This window comes from Myiozetetes cayanensis, unplaced genomic scaffold (assembly GCF_022539395.1).
Source record: "Myiozetetes cayanensis isolate MyiCay16 unplaced genomic scaffold, myiCay2020 scf1, whole genome shotgun sequence".
Taxonomy (NCBI): Eukaryota; Metazoa; Chordata; class Aves; order Passeriformes; family Tyrannidae; genus Myiozetetes; species Myiozetetes cayanensis.
In genome coordinates, this window is record NW_026086604.1 from 66383607 (window position 1) to 66404128 (window position 20522).

At 38.9% G+C, this 20522-nt stretch overlaps 1 long non-coding RNA gene across 1 annotated transcript in view; it reads right to left on the reverse strand.

Moving 5' to 3' along the window:
* The window catches only part of LOC126635861 (uncharacterized), a 1135091-nt gene that overhangs the window by 514891 nt on the left and 599678 nt on the right, over window positions 1-20522 (reverse strand). The gene's annotated exons all lie outside the window — the stretch shown is intronic.

The following is a 20522-nucleotide window of genomic DNA, read 5'->3' on the forward strand; positions in this document are numbered from 1 at the left end:
GAATTTGTGTGGCTGGAGAGAATTTTATTCTGTGACACACTTCCAAAAACTTTCATTCAGCCCACTGTGAGCAGAAAGATGCCCACACTTCAAAATCTCTCAGAAAAGTGAGCAGTGATCTGTAAGCCACCCCTACAGACCAGTAATTATTTTGCACAAAGGGAAGCTAAGGTATCATTTATCTTTTGACCACGAAACACTGACTGATAAGAAACCAACACTGAATTTACTATTTATTTATTTTCAAAAGGAAAGGTGAAATCAGCTAACATTCCTTGGGAATTAACAGTGGTATCTGGCCATTGAACTGATTCAATGCTTGTATGAGGAAGAGAGAACTGATGGCGAATGTCAGGCATCAGCCTTTCTGCAACAATGAAGAAAATAATGATCACCTAGGTAAAACTGTTGCTAGTTCAAAATATACACTAAGCAGAGTTAAAAGGAAAGATTCTTCACTGTGTTCCTGTGAACATATTCAGGCACTTAGTGCACGTCTGGATGTTCAGGAGTCCTGACCTCTCTCAGCTGGTCGATGGATTTCGGTATTTAAGTAGCTGAGCAGGAGCTTGCAGGCTCAGCACTTCTGTGCATCAGGCCACCTGTTGAAGTGCCTAAATATAGTCCTCTGAGCTTAACCTCAGACTTGACAACCTTGGCTATTACAAACTGCTATTGCACCTCTAGCAGTTATTAAAAAAGCAGTTCAAGGATCCCGTGGGTCAGGAAATTAGCAGGAAGACATTTCCAGCTCTCTCCATGCAGAGAGAAAGGCAAAGCTGAATGCATTAGCAAATAATATAATGAGATTTGGCAAATAGCTGAAGCATGAGGAACCACTGTGTTATCACTTAACACTAAAGCTGATGCCCAGCTGAAGCTTGCCACTAAAGAGCTAATGCAAACTGAACTGTACCCACTTCTTTAAGTGGCTGTATCATGTTTAGGTTATCAAAGCATAAAAATCTAACTGTAGTACATAGCTGAAATGTGAAAACTCATAATGTTTCTTTAGTACTGGATGTATCTCTTCATCCCTCCTTGTAAACATTGATTTGGTTTGGGAGCTGAAGAAGTTACTGGAAAACATATTTTAGTGATTAAAATAAATCAAGTAGTCTCTAAGCTCTGAGAATGTGATTATTATGCCCAGGGATGCTTGCATATGACCATTTGTTTTTTAAACAAGATCGTTGCAGCATAAGTAAATAGATCTGTATATGCAGCTGTAGTGTTATTGAGGAGACTCACACCAGTCTAGTTATTCCAGTCCTGTGGAAATGACCACTTGCAATCTTAAAAATACCCCTTTTATATAGCTAGGTCTGCAGAGATGTTACATTTGTGTACATTTCTGTGTATGTTATGTAAACAGCACTGTTACCCTCTAAGTGAACACAGCCCTAGGATTAGCAATTTTTACAAGATCATCAGGCAGCATCTTGTCAATAGGATTAGCTTGCTTCATTTTCAGAGTAAGAGAGAAAACAAGAATCTGGATTCTCAGAACACTTGGTAAGTGTAAACAAAAATACCATGGCAGTACAATCACTTCTCAATTGAAAAATAATACTGGTTTTTTGTCCTGAATGCCAGAGGACCCACTGAGGAACATGTGACAGAATGCTGGGAAAGAATAGAGTGTTACAAAAGGAAAAGCCAGTGCAGTTACAGTAATCGATGTGCTGCTCTGCTGGGGGTCTTGGTCAGGGAGAACACTTCCAGCTGGTCTTGATTAGGCAAACACTGCCAGCACAAGTACTAAGATCTATTTCCAGTGAGAACTTTGAACCTTGTTTATGGCTAGCTGCCCCCACCAACAACCACCTGACAGTCAGTGATGTTCCACCAGTGTCTGCTGAGCATGCTGGATGCTTCGTAACAAGCAGCTGGGGAAGCACAGCCTCCAGCCAGGAAGCCAAATATTACCACAGGGAATCAAGTACTAGCTCCCATGCCGTGTGCTTGCATACAGCTTTGTGTCCCACGTACTTCTCCATCGTGTTACTGCCTCAGACAGGGCTGCAGACTGGTCATACGGTAGCTCTGGTTTTATACCCTAGAAGTCATTATAGCAGGAGAAAGTTACTTCTGAAAAAATTCTCTGTGAGTACTTTGCACTCACAGATGGCTGCTGGACTGTTACACAAATAATTTCTTTGCTACCAGCTTTCATGTGCAAATGTTTTTCAGTGAACCTTACACTTAAATAGGAAAGATGAAGATCACTCAGAGTCAAGCTGCAGGACCTTTCTTTTCTGATGGATTGTATTATGCCTGGAATAGAGGTTTTGGTCCTATTTTACCTCCAGTTAATTGATTACCAATTAACTTGAGTTAGCTGAATTCAACACTAAGTGCTGGTCTAGACATGCCACAAATGTTTGTTCCAGGACATTCAGAAAAAAACCCACAAGTATTTGAATCCTGAAAGAAAAAATGTGTGGAATATCCAGACTAGCATTAGCAATTGTGCTATTAGGTCAAGTTAGCATTGCAATTAATTACTGTGGGGTAAAGGGTACTAAAAGTGCTGGCACTGACATTACCTAATAAATTTGGTGTTTCAGATTGCCACTGACAGAAAACTAATTCTTTCATATCACTTTGAGCTGGTCAGTAGATATATGAGAATTCACTGATCTCAGAGTATAAGGTTAAAATAAATATGTAAATGCTGTAGGTAAAATAAACTTAGCTACACAAACATTAACAACTTTCTTGTTTGTAATTTTTATGTGTTACTTAAAGTACTAACAATGTATTTACATTACATCTTTGCTTTGGTATGTTAATTAACTTAAGCTTAACAGTCATAAACCACCAGGAATGTAATGAAGAAAGCTAGTATTTGCTTTACTACCTTTTTCCATACTTTAAAATATTGATGTAAGCTCAGTTTTTACATTCTTATGCTTTTCCTGTCATTTAAGTCTCCCCCCTTTGTCTTCTTAAATCTTTGTTCTTCATGGGTGGGAGCAAGCTGCTCCACATCTCAACCTGTTCCAATTAAAGTAATATAAAAAATAACATTGTAACATTTTCTTTGACTGACATCTTCCAGAAGAAATACGTGTTATGATCAAATGATAAGCCAGCTCCTGCCCCATACACTGCACATTTATGTTCTTAGTCACAGCCTCCCACAGCTCTGCTCCCAGCCAAGTGGGATATGTAATGGTATTTGCAGTTTGCACCTAACATTTTATCCCCTGCCTTTCCATGGGCAAACTTCTTAGTTTCCTTGTGTTACGCAGCCACAGTGAAGGGGCATAATACCTCCCCTCTACCACACAGTATTTGTAGAGTGGGAGCCAACCATGTGAGCCTCATGTCCAGAGTACTTGTCTCGTGAGTTTGGGAGAGGAGGCTATCAGACAACTTGCCTCACATCCAGGCTGACCTAACAAATATGGAGATCCCACTTGCGATGCCAGCTTCCAAAGCTCTTTTCTGTCTCTGTCCTGTACATGAGGCAAACTCTCTCAGAAAATCCCTGTATCACAACCTCACATGTTAAGTCCGATGTGTGAAGAAAGGGTTGACAGCGGCCTTTCCTAAGTAGTTAAAAGGGGCTTATACAAAAGAGAGAAAGAGACTTTCTGCACAGGCAGATAAGTGACAAGACAAGGGGGAATGGTTTTAAACTGAAAGAGGACAGGTTTAGATTAGATGTTAGAGGAAATTCTACTAAGAGAATGATCAGGCACTAGAACAGGTTGGCCAGAAAAGTTGTAGATGCCCTATCCCTGGAAGTGTTCAAGCTGGATTGTATGGGGCTTGGAGAAACCTGGTCTGCTGGAAGGTGTCCCTGCCCATGGTGAGAGGACTGGGAATAGATATCTTTAAGATTCTTTCCAACCCAAACCATTCTATTATACTATGATATACGAAGACAATGGAATTCATCAACTAGTGGTATGAGCAAGGCCACTCCATGAGGAAGAACAAGAGGGGAGCTGAGGGTGACTCTAACACAGACAAGAGTCTCACCAACAAAATACAGCCCTTGAGCAGGGGCAGTCAAAGAACTTGAGATCCACAGGGTTTGTCAGCACCCCACTGAACATAAAGAGGTGAAATAAAAAGTAAAGTTCCAGACCAACTCAGGAAAACCAGTAGCAATTTGGAAAGATCACAAGTTGAAAGGAAGCTTACTGTCAATGAGGTACTGATCAAATCTTTATCTCCACTGGCTGCTGAGCTTCTGCTGAAATAAGTTAAAAAAAGTTGTTGTATTTAATAATCTGTCTGCTCATGCCCAAGTTTTTGGGGTGTGTGAGCTGGGCTGGTGATGGAAAAGGTCTGGGTGATATGGCTTTAGCAGGGAAATACAGAAAAACAAGATGGGTTTGCAGGGACTGACTGATTTCAGCAGTGGGATAAGGCCCCATATGAAAATGGTCTGTTTTGGCAGATGATTGAATAATCAGGCTGTATTTTCCAGAAAGCTAAACCTGGCTAACTTTGGTAGCAAATGCCTGGGAATGTGTGCCTGCTGGCCTCTCACAGATTATTTTGGCCTTATTTATGAGGAGAGTGTGAGTCTGGTGAAATTGGGCAAGCAGCCTGTAGGAATGTGGGAAGAGGCTGGAACACTTCAGTGGTAGAAACTGAAATTAGCAAAGAATGGAGCTTGTGGCATGGGTATGTGAATGTTATCATCATAGGCAAAGCTCTGACTTTTGCGGGAGGTAACCCAGCCCTCTTGGAGAAAGTTGGTGTGATGCTGGAGGTCTTGTTAATGGATTTCATTCACTCTCTTTGTGAGTGAAGCAGAAATGAGGTAGAAACCAGTCTACCTGCCTGCTGGTTTCATAGACCCACAGAACACCTGAGATTGAAAGAGACCTTTGGCAGTTATCTTATCAAAGAGCATAGGTCCACATCCAGATGGCTTTTGCATATCTCTAAGGAAGAATACAATTTGGGGATGATGCAGTGAGGATAGGGGAGTTTGCACTTGGAGGAGACCCATGAGTTTCTTCCAGTATCTGACTTTGGTTTGAGCCTCACCAATCATTAACGATGGAGCAATTATTGCCTGTTAGGACTGTTGAGGCACTGACAAGAATCAGGGTTTCCCCAGAGTAAAATGATGGTTATGAAGGAAAGATAAATGATGCTGATGGCTGCTCTTTTTTTCTGAAAGTCAACTGAAAAGTGTTACTTGATGCTATTCTTTAAAGCTGTCATACCTAGACCATGTGTGTAATCTGGGCGATTCCTCCCCCGCTGCCCCCTTTGAGCCCATTGCTGTTTTTGTAAATTCAGGATCAGCTCACTTGCATTTTTTTAGTACTGTCCAGATCAGGTTACCTGTTTGATAACCTTTCCATCATACTAAATTAGTAGCTGCAAAAGCCTTCACATCCCTTCCCTAGAACATATTTGATATTTCGCATTGTTAATTGTATAGCTGTTTTTCATTGAAATATGCCTCTTTCAGAAAGAGAAAAGGGACTTTATAGCTTTGGGTGTACCATCTAAACTTCTTAATTCCCAAGCAATGTTCTTATTTAGCGTCTGAACTGGTGTCATCTGGTAGCTGTGCTTCCTGGAGACCTTGTATCCATATAAATACACTTAATGTTTATTTTCTATGTGACTTTTTTAGACCCTGTTGTATTCTGAATAACAGGTTATATGAATGCAGTGTCTCACTCTGTTATCTGGATTTTGATTTTCTCAGATTTCATTTTACTTATAGGATGGTAAATTAGAGCCTCAGATGGACTCAACTCATTATGAGTCAGCTATTATTTTTTGAGAATAGCAAAAATGCGAAGTTATGGAAGCATCTTCTTTCCCAATTTTGTTATTATCATTAAGCTTTTCAAGCTTAGCTTCATAATAATGCCTAGACAACAGTGGGGAATGGAGTCTCACTAATGTAAGGATTTTTGCAGATGTACATGAGTGTCTCCACTGAAGTGATCACAGTGTAACAGCTAAAATAGACACAAAATATTAAAAAAAAAAAAAAAAAGGAAAGGAAGCAAATACTCCTTCAGGAGCTCAACAAACGTGGGAAGACATGGCAAAGAGGGTAACACGGTAACTACATCCTCAGGTATGTGTAGTAGGATGCAGTAGTCTGCCTACCCATGAGTCCTACCAAGGAGGCTGCTGCCTTCTTATTTGTACTGCAAGTGTCTTTACTTTCCAAACATATGGAAAGGTACTTAAAAATCTGGATATATATTAGGATTTAGATGCTCGCAAAGCTTCAACTCCTAAGTCTGGAAGCTACAGCTTTTTTAACCTAGAAAAACAGGTGTACAACACCAAGGGCTGATTTTCATACATGTTACTTCAGATCAGTGAAGTGCACTGAGTAGCACTGCATGTAAGATGGCTGTGATAAGTTCTTTTTTTTAGATAAGAATCATTATTTACTATTTCAGGGATCAAATGCCACTTTATGCTGCTACTGCACTTGGAAGAAAGGGAACCAGCAAGACCTTACTGTGCTAAAGGTGACTGATTTCTTTACTGGGTGTAGAGTGCCACCTGCAGCACCAACTTAGAAGATGAAAATGAATTAAATAAAGCCATAGCCATGACTGAAGTGAATGTAATATTATTATATTAATAGTGTAATGGACAAATCCACAGGACTGAAATTTGAGAACATTTAAAAAAAGCCCCAAACTGAAGGTGCCACTTATTTGTCTTGAAAATGGCATAGAGAAATTAATGAATAATCAAAATGAATAAATGAATTGATAAAGCCAATACTTAATTTACTAAGAAAATATATTGGGAATTTTTAGGTGAAATATATCCAGAAATACATGTGAAAAGGCATCATGAATGTCAAATATATCTTGCAATTAAATTTATTTTAAGGAGTCCTTAATAGTCCTTAAGATTCCTTAAGACTTGGAAACTTACACTTTGATTAATGTTAATTTAAAAAGTGTATTTGAAAACATATGGTGAGTACTCCTCACTGAAATGGATGGAAACTCCTTCATTCCTAAATAGTTAGATGGGATCTGAGCTTTTAAACAGATTTCATAGTTGCTTGTCTCTTCATATGGGCAAACTACCATCCCATATTTCCATACACTTGAAATCTGAGGATACTGCAGCTTATAAAAATGCTTACTTTAAAAAATATTTACAAATTAATTTGGAAACTTCTCAAACATATTTTACACTTCGGCAGAGTAGTACATGCAGTCATTAAAGTAATCTGCAGATGGAAGGTGATCTTTAAGGAACTCAGGAGTACAAGAAATCTGCAAAGGAAAAGGCAGATGCTGGTTGCAGCTCTGGCACCTTGTGCCTTGTAACCGTTGTATCTCTGGCTTTGGATGCAAAGCTGGTATGTGCCTTAGAAAAGCAAGAAAAACCATCAATTTAGTATGTATACACTGGACTACAGTCATGGCTTCCAGATGCTGACACCATATTGCTGATTTACCCAGAACATTACAAGAAAACTACCATGGTAACCCCAAAAAACCCTTGTGAACTTGGGAATTGCTCTAAGAATTTTGTTTTAGTTACCACCAACCTGACTTTGTTGTTTAAAGGCCAGTGGTAATCTTACTGTCAAGGTACAAGAACAAAGGAATTGGCCTGTATTTTTAGGACTGAACGGAATTAGAATTTTATTTTTTTAAACTAAACAACTTCTTTCCTGCTGTTCTCAAAGGAAAAAAATCGTAAAGAAGGGTATGATACAAAGGCACTCAGAAGTACTCCATTTCAGAGATAAACTGCAGCTTTGAGGTTAAATGATGTTTGTAAGAATATTTGTTGTAATCCATTAGCCTGAGTGACACTTTGTACAAGTTTCCATTTCTTCTGAAATACCCTTTGCACGATTTTAAAAGAAAACAACACTAATCCCCCCTCTCAATATTCCTGCTGGCTTCTGAGCTAAAAAAAAATCCAAAACCTAAATTGAGAAAAACAGTCATTGAGATCATCTTGGGAGATAAGTGTTTTGAATAAGTCAAGAGGACACTGGAGATATTGATGTTCTGTTGATTATGAATTTGCATTTTCAAATTGAGCAAAAAAGTTGAAAACTTTAAAGGAAAATTAAAATGGAAGTATAACTAACATAAATGACATATGGATTGCTACTAAAAATGTCCTCTGTTTCTTAATTTTATAAGGCACAGCCAATTTAATGAAAATAAGTCAGTCATGGTTAACATGATATCAAGAGTAGAAACGCATTTTAAAAGTTCAGTTACTTAAAGGACAGAATGAAGACTCCTAGGTTCTTAATGAAGGATCTGAAGAAGTGATACCATATTTCTGAAATTAAACAGTAGGAAAATAATTTTCTTTCACTCATTCTGAAATCATGAGTGAATTTTCAGCAAATACAAAGTATTCAGCTAAATGTAGTTTTCAATCTGAAGGTAGATTTGCAGGGGAAGATTGAAACACTATTTTTCTTGTAATTTCAATTTTAGCATAATGCTGATTTTTTTTGTATATATACACCCTTGGATTATATTGAGTAATATTCAAGAACCTGAAAGTGCAAAGTTTGAAAGTCTGAGATAAAATATTCAAATCTAAATAGCTCATAGTAGTGTTATAGCTCCATCTCTTACACTGCTAATGGAAAAGTGTGGGGGGGGCTTTTGCCCCATAGGACCTTACAGAAAAAAACCTAAAGTAGCGATAAGGACATTTCAGTCATGTCTGACTGTGGTATGATTTGTACACTTGTCTCAAATTCCAGACTACTCGTTGGAAAGGTGATGAGTTTGAGGTAGCCTAGAATCCTAGCAGACTTTTCTGTTTCTTTTTCAGAAGATGCACAGTTTAAGGAGTGGCAAGGCAGGCCTGGGGAGCTTAAGCCACTTAGGTCGGTGCACCACAGATGGGGAATAATTCGCCTTTACGCCACTTGGCTTTCCCAAACCTACAACTCATCAGCAGTGGTGCACCCATCTTTCCTTTTATATTACCTGAGATACAAGGTGTTCCCAAGCATGTGTGAGAGAAAACCTGGAAATGCTGCTGCAGGCAAGTTTGACTGGGTCTCTAGGGAAAGAAAAGCTACCCTCTGAAAACAGCTGTTTGTGGGCTAAGTCTTAAAATAAGAAAATCTAGTATTAGAATCTCCACAAGAGGGCATTATTAGATATTAAAATAACATTAGTTTCCAGAGCATGTGTGTGAAAGTGCTGGTGACAATATGATTCAACAGATGCATTTTATTTTCACTCAGTTTTTCATAGAGCTACCCAGTGGTAGCTAAGTCAATGCTCTACAAAAAAAATAACCCCTGTCCAGTAACTAACATGAGACTGTGTAATAGTATTTAGTCCATTAGAAGATAATGGATTTACTTGGAGGTATAGGAATGTAGTTATGCAGCTTGTTGGACACAATAGGAGGGCAGCAGGGGAATTTGATCTCATACAGTAGGAAAAGCTAGAGAAACAAAGGTAAATGGAAGAAATAATTAGGAAAAAGTAGATTGTGATGTGTGGGAGAGAATTGTAGCAAATACTGAACACAGTATAAAAAGGCATAATTAAACCACTGAAGAGAAGTTAAGAGAAAAATACAATGAAAATAGGTGTCCTTGGTATTTTAGTTATTGCCAGCTACAGAGAATTGACCATGTCCTTGACTGTGCACACTGCAGGTAGTGTTCAGTGATGGGCATAGGCCCTAGCCTGGAGGACAAAGTCATCATCCTAGGTCCACTCCTCTACCTGATACCTTCAGAGCCCTGTGTCCTTCCATCCCACAGGTTCCTCTTTATTTGCCAGGGCTGTGCATTTGATTGCTGCCCATGGTAGCTCAGCCATGTCAAAGGGCACGAATTTGGAATTATGGGGAGAAGAAATAAACAGAATGATTGTAATAAAGAAAAAGGGGCTCAAGTGGCTCATGTTTATAGAGACTTTACGATTCAACCATATGGTGCATTCTGCTTGTACCAAGGGTTTTTTTTCCATGCAATAAAGGTTGCTTATGACCACCAAGATTCAGGTTGAGATCTGCCACTGGGGTTTTCTAAATTGCAGTATCTTTTTCTCCTCAAAGAAGTCATCCAGAAAAAGCAAAGACCTGAAGCCAGATGATTTTCCTCTGCCAATGAATATGTGTACACAAAGGAGCACTGTGCTGTATATCTTGTTGATCTGGTGGTTTCTTCTTTAGAGTACAGTTAAAGGCACTAACAGGCTCACAGAACCTGAGGAAAATGTTCCCCAGGTCCCACATCACAATATTGTTATATTCAGTTGTGTAGAAACAGCTCCCTACTACACTTTGCTATTAAGTCTTTGTTAAAATACTTCCATTTCTATTGCCCCATTTCCCACCTGATTGATTTGTTTATATATTATTTTGTTAACTTGGGGGATTTAACAGCTTCTGGTGAATATATAGGACTGACTAGACTTAAAGTAATTATTTTTCAAATGAGTTTTCATGCTTGAACGGTTCCCTCTTGTCAAGAACTTCCTTTGGCTCTGAACTTTTTTTGCTTAAAACACATTAGAAAAACAACTTGCAAGAAATGATTGCACCCTTCAAAACTGCTGTTGTAATAACACTTCTAGCAAATTTGCTGTGGAGGAAAATTGTTAGTATTCTTTTGAAATAATTAAAGTGTATAAACCAAACAGGGTCTTTTTTAACGGGAGGGGAAGGATAACACTTAAAAGCCTTGTGTTCTCCTAAAGGACTGAAGACAGGAGAGCGTATACTTTCAGCACCTTGAAGGCAAAGATGGGGCTGAATCCAGCCAGAGAAATAATCATCACATTGGTTGTAAGCAAGCAAGAATGGGTCAGGAAAAAAAAAAAAAATTGAATCATCTTAATTCTAGAAGAGGGCAGAAACACCTAGGCAACATCAAGCATTTGGTGAGCTCTGACCACAGCACGTGGTCACTGAAGAAGGTCACTAAGGACCCACCCACTGGGCTGCCCCGAGGAAGGGATTAAAGTCCTGCTCATTGCTGCTATCCTGCCCCAGGGATACAGGGAAGTTGTGATGAACTATACAAGAACCTTAAAAGACTAATCTGTTCTGCCTGTTTTTGCTGTTCTTGCATGATTTCTGGTCCTAAACCTAGCATCTCGATTTCCACAAGTGCTGGAATTAGCTACTTGTTTCTTATAGATGTGGCAGCAATCACTATAAACACCATTCCATGTACTGTTACCCAGGCACCAAAAGTAACCTAAGAAAGCAAAAAATGCTCCAATCTGTTTTGTCTGTTGCAGCGATGAAGGCCAGTAACAAAATTCTGAATTGTTTCTGGTGATGTGTCTTCAGCAGAAGATAAGAGTTGGGGTTAATTCAACCAGTTGATTTAGGGAGAATTGGAAAGGTCTGGTTTTGACCAGACATTTGATGGACTGTAAAACACGGCTTAATTAAAAAGTGAGACACCGTAACAGTGACAATAGGTGGCAGTGTCGTCTCAGAAAAATCTATTTCTTATATTTTTGCTTCTGCCTGGATTTCCTCTTTTAAGGGGTTGGGAGGGAATAACAACCGTGGAGAGCATCGGAGTCAAGAGTCAAGATGATTACTAGCTTTCATCTGAGGTTAATTTTCTTCCCAGCTTTTTTTTTTTTTTTTTTCAGTCATCATCTTGAAGATTTGTGTGAAGATTTCCTATTTGGAATTGACCTTGAATCCCACAGTTACAAATGCAGACTAAAAGGTAGTTTTTAATACTTGGTCTGTATGCTAGGATTTGAAAGCCTAAGGGGCTCAATCAACTGGAAAGCAATTCAATTGATTAAAGGATGAGTTGAAGCTGTTTAGGATGCTCTGCCTGCCTATCAGCTCTTCTGGTGATTCCTTCAGGTTTGCTATTTCCTGGCTTTGCAAGCAGCAATCTCTTCTCCCCTGCTGCAGTGTGAGACCTTGCAAGCAGCAGCAGTGGGAAATGTCACCAGGCAGATGAACAAAACTATTCACAAAGTTGATAACACTTGAGAAACAACCTGCCTTCCAGACTCACAGAGGTAAAGCTTTCCCTGTCGTTTTAGTTATAGGCTAAAGAAAAGCAATGGTCTGCAGCTTTGAACAGGGTTCAAGGCATCTCTACTCCTTACACTATCACAAATGTTTTCTTGTGCAACCTCTGGCAACTTGCCTAATCTCCCCCTCTGCTGCTTAGTCTGTACAATGGAGATAGCGGTTTAATTTGCCTGTCTTCAGGATAAAGCTTGTCTCTCACTCTGCTGTCCTCTGCTAGAGGTGTTCTGATATTGAGTCAGACTTGTCAGTTGTGTAACACAAATAAAATTACTTTATTCCTTAAGGGTTTCCAGGTTTGAGGGGAGCAACAGAAGCAGAGTAAAGGTAGTACGAGTGTGAAATCACTTAATATGAAGTGCTTCAGTGGACCAGGACCAGATGTGGTTTGATGATAAACTGGAAAGCAGCAGTTAGATGAATGACCTAGAACATGGAAAGATCTAGATGAAATTTTCTGCTCTGCCAAAAAACATTTCAAGTTTCCAAATGATATGAAAGAGCATTGATTTGTAGGAAATGGGATATTTATGGGGAAAAAAGGCTTGGAACCTACTAATATTAATTTTATGCACAAAAGACTGAAAATCATCATTTACTTACATACTTAAAGCCCTCAGATGAGTAATGAGAATTGCAGCACAGATCTTACCTGCTTAGGCTGATGTAAGGAGTGCTGCTTGTGGCTAGGTAGTAAAAGCACTTAGACAGGGTTGAAACTCCACTTTTTTATCTCTTCTGAGGCAAAGAACTTGATTTTGGTTGCCTTTCTGTACTAGTTCATTACACAGGCCTATATTGGGTAAGACCTCTTTTTCCCTCCCCAAAGAATTTGGGCATTCAAGTTGTGCATGGAATTTTTTCCTCTATATTACCACTGGAACTTTTTTCCTAGGTGCCTCCTGGGTTGGGGCTAGGGTCAAGACACAGTCTCCAACGTTGTCTCTCAGGTATATGAGAACCTCTGCTTTCAGTGCACTGTGCCTTTTCTGTATTCATTCCTGGTACTGAATCCGCAGAGGGGGTATAAAAAGCCCAGGTACCAATGCTGCTCTGATGCCTGATGCTCAGCTGCCAGCAAACACTGAAAGTGTTTGGATCCTGTGGTCAATTTAGGTGAAAGAGGTTGTGCTTCACTGACTGCCCTGAAAGCTGCAAAATGTCACTCCGCTCCTGTTGTGGAGAACTGCTGATCTGTATAGCTAAAAATTAAGCTTCTCATATGTTTCCCTCTCAGGATCTTGACGCTACTTGGTGTGCAATGGGAATTAAGTCTCACTGTTGACATGATTGTTTTGAAATATCAACCTGTGAAATTTATTTGCTATGCAGCTCGATGAATCATGAAAAATAACTGAGCTTTTCTCTGGCTGTAAGTATGGGCATTTGTTACTTTTCTGGTTACAGCTGATCTTGGAAATGCTTGGATTGTGGAATTGGTGCACCTTGGTGGAGTGAGCTGACATTCCTATCATCCACAGGTTCCATCCTCTGGATCCTTCATCATCAGTTGGGCTCTGCTCTGTAGGAAAGAAGTGTGTATGAATGTAAATGCCTTTATGATTTTATGTAGCTCATCAGTAAGTCACTGATGAGGGAATTCCCATGTGCCAGGTCCCTGGCAGATAACCTAGGACAACAAACCCATGATAAATATGGGGAATGGAATTATGTAGCAACTTACAACAGCAGTGAAATGTGGGAATGCCATTAGAAGAAAATAACTTCTTAGATTATAAATTTTGAGCAGCTGACTGTGTGGTATTTTAGATAGGATGATTATTATCCAGATTAACAATCTTTCTCCATGCCTGTTGTTTTTGGAAACTGTATCTCCTACTGACAGGACTCCTGAATATTTGCTTCCTGTATATCTACCCTCCCTGAAGTCTGTAGGGATTCAGTGGATAATGACTGTTTTCAAGAGCCCTGAAATGCTTAAATCCCACACCACTGAATTCAAGAGGAATTGAGTACCTAAACATATGCTGGGTAGCTAGGTTCTCAGAATAGTATTTTTAAATTTAAAATCCCAGATATAAATATTCAGTCTTGAATTATTACAAAATTAATAGGAAATATATGATACTATATGAATTATAATAATACATAACATAATAAATTAATCTGTATGCTATAATTCATATCTTTGTTATAATTGCATATGAATTATGAATATGGTGTGGTATGAATTAATATGAAATTTATGGTTAAATTTGCACCAAGACCCCACTAAGTTAGATCTCTGTAAATGTAAGAGATCTCTTTGCCCTATTCCAAGCAGGAATGAGGTAGCAGAAGATAAACCTTAAATATGTTCATTCACTGGTTCTTATTTTCTCATCTGCTGCTGTTCAGTTTGTGTTGCTGCATTTTTCACTATGGAGTGGCTATTTGCAGAGGATGAGCTATTTTCCTGAACTGTGTTCTTATAAAGCACTGCCCAAAGTAAATGGAGACAGGGAAGGCTCTCCCACATGGGTCCTTCTACATAAATGCTGTCAGCTATTGAGATGAGTTAGATACTTGAGCCAGCTGTGGGAACTTGGGTGCCTACTACATATTCCTGCTGCATAGCACTTATGAACAATTTTGTAGTTTTTTATTGCACTAGAAAAACAGGAGCAAGACAGCAAAAACGTGAAATTGCTAAAAACTCCCACCTCACAGCCTTTAAAAATATGACTCCAAATAATCAATATTATCTGATGATCTGGCACTAAACAAATGAATTATTCCTTCAACATTTATGTCAGTCCTTTATGTCTCTGTTCTTTTGCATTATTTCTTTAAGAACTTATTATTCTGCTTTCTGTCTTCATACAAAGTCTGAAATTGTGTTTACCATATGTGTCAGAGCTGGCCTGGAGCACTTCTAGTCCTATCTAAAATCTTGATATATAAAGGAGAATGTAACTTTATCATACTTTCCTCAGTAGAGACAAACACCATTATTGGTTTTCTTTTATGTTGCTTTTGTTTTTTAAGCTGGGGAGTGGGGAGAAAGAAGACTAAATTTTAATAGAAGGTTACATTATGATGTGTACAAAGTCACATCATTCATGTGTTAATATCTGTCCTATTACTAAAATCAAGTCTTTCAAGAGCAAAATAAAAGTATTCATAATACCTCCTTCACCTAATACTTAGAAATGTCAGTAAATAATAGAAATATTCCCTTCTGTAGATCCAACTGCTAGCTGATTATGTTTGGAAATCTCCTAAATCTTTACTCTTAAGAGAAGAAGTATTGCACTTAAAACAGCGAACCTGTAACTTTAATCTTCCCTCATTTATCCCTTAAGTGGTCTCAAATGCCTGTGGCCCTGCCTTATACCATGATAACTTACTGTATTTGGAAAAGTAAAATAAAAAAAGTCAGTATACTCCTGTCTATAGGCAATTACTCTATTGAAGCAATTGTCAGGAAAAAATACCAACAGATGGTAAACCTTTAACTGATTTATCTGTGAGTAAAACTTGTGACAGATTTGGGAAAATACATTGATGGGTGCCTGTATATCAAGAAGATAATGAGGAAAAAGGTGTTATTAAAAGCTAAGTGATTTTTTCCAAACTTGACATTTAATTTTTTATTTTAGGTTTAAGCAAAAGTACAAATAAATACTTGTTCTGAAATAGCCTGTCTCAAGTGCAAATACTGATTCATTCAAATCTCTACATGCCCCCTTGCTCCTAACATACAAACATATTTTCTATCAAACTACTTTCTCCCTAGCTTTTGATTACCAATGGTTCTTTCTGTATCAGATTGATTTGCTGATCAAAGGTATAGGTTGTCTGAATTCTATAGAAATCTGCCCAAGAGACCTTGCTGTGAAAATTAAGGGGGGAGCCTGAGTGCTGGAACAGCCATTTCTATTCATTAATATTTAAGTATCGTCTTAGAGGTTGTTGTAACTATAGAAAGTAAGTAGCTGAAGCTGTTATTTCAAGCCTAAAATACATCCAAATACTGTTCTAGGAGAAACTGCTATCAAACCTGAAGTGTTTGTACAAGCGAGGTTATGTTGCCTATCTTCTGCAAATACAACCTTTTTCCTTTCCATGCTGTTTTCTCTCCCTAATTCTCTTGTTTCCTTATTAAATGACTTGGGGGTATAATTTCAATCTGGTAAGCATTTAATGTAAAATAATCTTCAGCATTTTGTAGAAGTAGAGGTGGTGACACTGGAACTGAACTAGTCTGCCTCTAAAAGATAAAGTTTAAATAAAAGAAATACTGGCTTCTAGTAATTTCCATGTCAGGCCAAAACTACCAGGAAGTTGTTTCAAATGTAAAATGCAGTATTTATATGTACAAATGGGGAAGACTGGGGTTTTGATGCTTTGGACAGCCTTAACAGGCTAACTATTTTCCTGCATTCCAGCCCTCATGCTTCCAAATTCTTTTGAAGAAGTATGAGACTGTTGCTTTTATATTTCTTTGCCCCCTCCCACTATGCCTCAGATAAGAAGAAAAATGGATTTCCTAATGGGCTGAAGTGAGAAGAAAAGGGGAAAATATGATTCAGGAACCAATCTTGGTGTCTGTCAAACTTGGTAAAATCGTTTAAAGTGGCCTCATGTATGGATGCATGCAGATATCAAATTACTGTTTTACTCAAAGCTTGCTTTTTAGGTCACCAGGTTTTGAGCACTGTAGACTTTATCCTTGAAATGAGTCTCCAAGCTCCATGCAGAAGTTGTGTAATAAGTGTAATGGAGTTGTTAATTATACTGTAGTACACATACAGTTATTGAAGTTCCACATGTGATCAAGAGGTGAGGTACTGAAAATAAGCATTTTTTCTCGCAAGATTATATTAATTTCCTTGTTGTAAATACAGCCCTGGATCCATCAAGAAAAAAGCTCACAGTAGGGTTCTTCCATGCTTTCAAAATCTGCTCTCTCCTGCTGTTTCCTAAACAGCTATTCTTTGAGGCCTTTCTTGAGCACCTGTGCAAGAGAAAGGAAAAGCTGATTTGAGATTTAGTTTTCTGTTTAGTGGGGAATGGGAATGGCAGGATGGGAGGGGAAAGGAGGGTGTTAGTCCTTCTCACTATGGCACTAATGAAAGTATGCTTCTTCATGAAAGAAATTTGTTCTGCTTTGAAGTCAGTGGAAGGACTAATGACATGGAAGGGTTGACTAGTGATGTGTAAACCATACAAATGTCTGTATTTTAATCTTTAAACTGAAAGTAATTAGTGTCTTCTGTCATTTCCAAGGAGGTATTTTTCTGCCACCTGCTGTAGATACTGTTTCCAACACATCCCAAATACACATAGCACTTCACGCTAACATAAAGCTCTTGGTCTGAGCATGGTCCCTGAAGACCTAAATTCCAGTATGTGCAACTTTTCCTTACAGAAGAGAGTGTGGACAAGTCTAACAATTTGCTGAAGGAGGCATATTTCTAAAAGAGTGCATTTTCTGAGTCTTTGGTGTTTATCTTCTCTTTTGTCTAGATAGCTTATGCTAGTCTAATGTTTAAGTTCTGCTGTGACCACTAGAGAAGAAAAGAAACTCTTTCATACCCGTTTTTAAGAAAATAATCTGAAGTCAAAGGCAAAAAACCACAGTACAATGCAAAAGGTACTAGTGGTGCTTCTGGCACACTGTGCTGCTTTAGCCAAATAAATGGATACCTGCTGATTGTCACTCATTTAGTGAGGTTTCTCTCTGTTTCCTTCACCTCTTCCCTCCCCATCAGAATGACTATGGAATTAGTTCTTAATTTTTATTTTGCTTTTTGATAGAGGTATCAGAACCAGTTCACCCTGAACCGTTTTTTAAACAATTAAATCTGTGTCTTCCCTTTCTTGGGGGGGGAAATGACTTTTTTCAAGATCAGTCTCCCAGAGAGTGATTTTATCCATGTTCTGGACATATATGATATATAATCCATATATATATATATATATATGATTTTCTTAAAATGTGAACTTCTGAACTGACTTTCTCTGAAAGGCTTGCTTACTTTTTTCTTTAGTACAAATTACAAATAATTCTGTACTGAATTTAAACTCTCAGCTGGATCTAAGTTCAAGCAGGGTTATGAGACTGCCTTTGTCATGTAAAAGACTTTAGGCAAGGTTTTAAGGGGTTTAAATTTCCCATACAATGGGTAAAGAAGAATTAATTCAGAAAGTCTAATTGCCTTAGCAAAAATTGAGCAGCCAAAGAGTACTTTGAGGGTAAGGCAATCAAAGAAAGATGACCGTTTTCTTTAAAGAACCATACACCCTATGCTGATAGGAACTATAGAAAAGTTTTGTATAGTTTTTGCTGTTGTTTTTTTTTTCCTTACAACTGATTTCAGCCATCTTTTTCCTTTGCCTGCCTATTCTGTAGTGGGCAAATGTTTCAACTGTTCTTGGTGACTATTATTTCTAATGCTGCTTTCTTGTGCATTTTAATATGTGTTTTAAAGAAGCACATTTGTAATATTTCAACTGGGAGTTGTTGAATGCCAGTTTATGCATGGGAAAAGTGCTTGTCCCGGCCTCTGAAACATTCCTTCTTCTTATAACATGTAAATGTTTCCACTTGATATTTTACTGGGAGTAGTTTGCCAGTCTTTAGATATTACCAAATGTTTGTCTAGGACTCCTTTCTTAGCAAGATCTCTGTCAGAGAAATTGCTGATACCCGAAAGCTTCCAGCAGCCTCAAAGAAAAGGGAGCAGATTTTGCATGTTTAAGGTCAGGAAGGAAGAAACCTGACTTTAGTCTCCAGTTACTATTGACTTGAACATAGTGTAGTGCTGGAGAAAGGTAGTATACTTACAGAAGAGACATCTTGCAGGTATTTGTCAGCTCCTTGCTCCTGCCTGCCATGCTCAGCCCGGTGGAACAGAGAAACTGAGCTTTTCTTCCCTGCACAACACAGAAACATATGAGCTGCTCTTGAAAGTGGCAAATGAGGATGCTACTTGATTGCAAATGATTGCACTTGAGGATGATGATCAAGTTTGTACCCAGCAGTATCCATGTTTGGATGGTGGTATGTTGCCATCATTTAATCTGGCCAGGAAAATAAGCAGCTGACTAAAGACCTCCCTACAGCCCAGACACTGCGTAGGCTGGCTGGGCAGCAGGTGGGAGTCAGATGTCTGCAGCCCAGGGCGCCATATGCTACTATTGGCGTCTTCAGCTCCTGTGAGAGTGACGACTTAAGCCTGTAGTTGCCACCTGTCAGATCATTGCTGTAGGTTCTTCTCACTGATTTTGGCTTGCTGGCCACAATGGAAGCTAATTTCCTTCTGCAGAAAGGGCAGGGTGCACTGACACAGCAAGCAGTCTTTATTATGCCACGCTTCCCTTAAGGTTCTGTACAACTTTCCCACTAAAACTTTACTCCAGGTTCTCGATCATGGCTGAGAGAGTTACCAACTGTACCAGCATTCCTGTGTTACGTGTTTTTAGATCTCTGTCTGGGCATCTTGTAGGAACTCCTCCAGGCCTGGAGCCAGGTATGTATGCTCAGCAGTGAGAGTACACCCATCCCACTGTGCTCCAGGGGCCTGCACTAGCCAGGAGCAGCACCATGCTGCTGGCTGGCACACATACAGTCCAGAGGGAAACTATAGCTTTTCTGCCTCTAGGGCTTGCTGATTAGTAGGAGTGAGACAGAGATGATGCTATCAGTTCTCCCAATTAAAACTATTTTGAAGCTGTTGTAACAACTTCTGCAGAAAATTCCTAATTGCTCTTCCGGGCGTGAATGAGTGTCCTGTTTCCAAGGAAGGTCACTAAATTGAGATCATTAATGTAAGTTCTTCTTGTCTCTCTGACCATTGATATACTCTTGGCACTGGGAACACACGCATGTGATGATGCATGGAGCATATCATAGCTAGGTTATGTGCAGAAGTGTAAACTCCTGCTGCTGCCATGATTCTTCAGATTGAATGTTCATCAATCCAATTATAGCATATATCCACGCAGCTTGCAATTTCAAGATTATAAACCATGTCCACATATAGAGACAGATACTTGATGTACAGTCCCATCCACTCCTGTAAAAGTTAAACATCTGAAAATGTTTGTGTAGCTGTCTAACAAAATTGTAAATCTGCAGAACTTTCCATTTTTCACACTAGGTGCCAGTAACTAATTTGTTGCAAATGTGCAATTGAATTCAGATCCTGCTTATGACTGGCGGGAAGACGGGGTGATAAAAGAGGAGATTCCACAGTTGTCTTGAGAATAGTGGTTGCTGCTAGAAGCAGTGACATATGTGAACATTTCAAAAAGCAAACCTTGTTTACAGTATATACCTGCCTAGCATCACTAAAATAGCAGAGCTGTCCATCCAAAGGCTGATTCTTTTGCATTCTCCTGGTTGCTGGGTATGACAACAGTCTTGTATCTCTTCCATTCCTGAAGTTCATGATAAAGGCACTACTGTAGCTTGTGTGTACTGTAAGGTGCCAAATGGGAGCTAGAATGCAAACATTATCCACTCTACTCTCTTAAGTCATCACTATCAGATGCTGAAAAGTCTGAGTATGTTATTTCCTGCT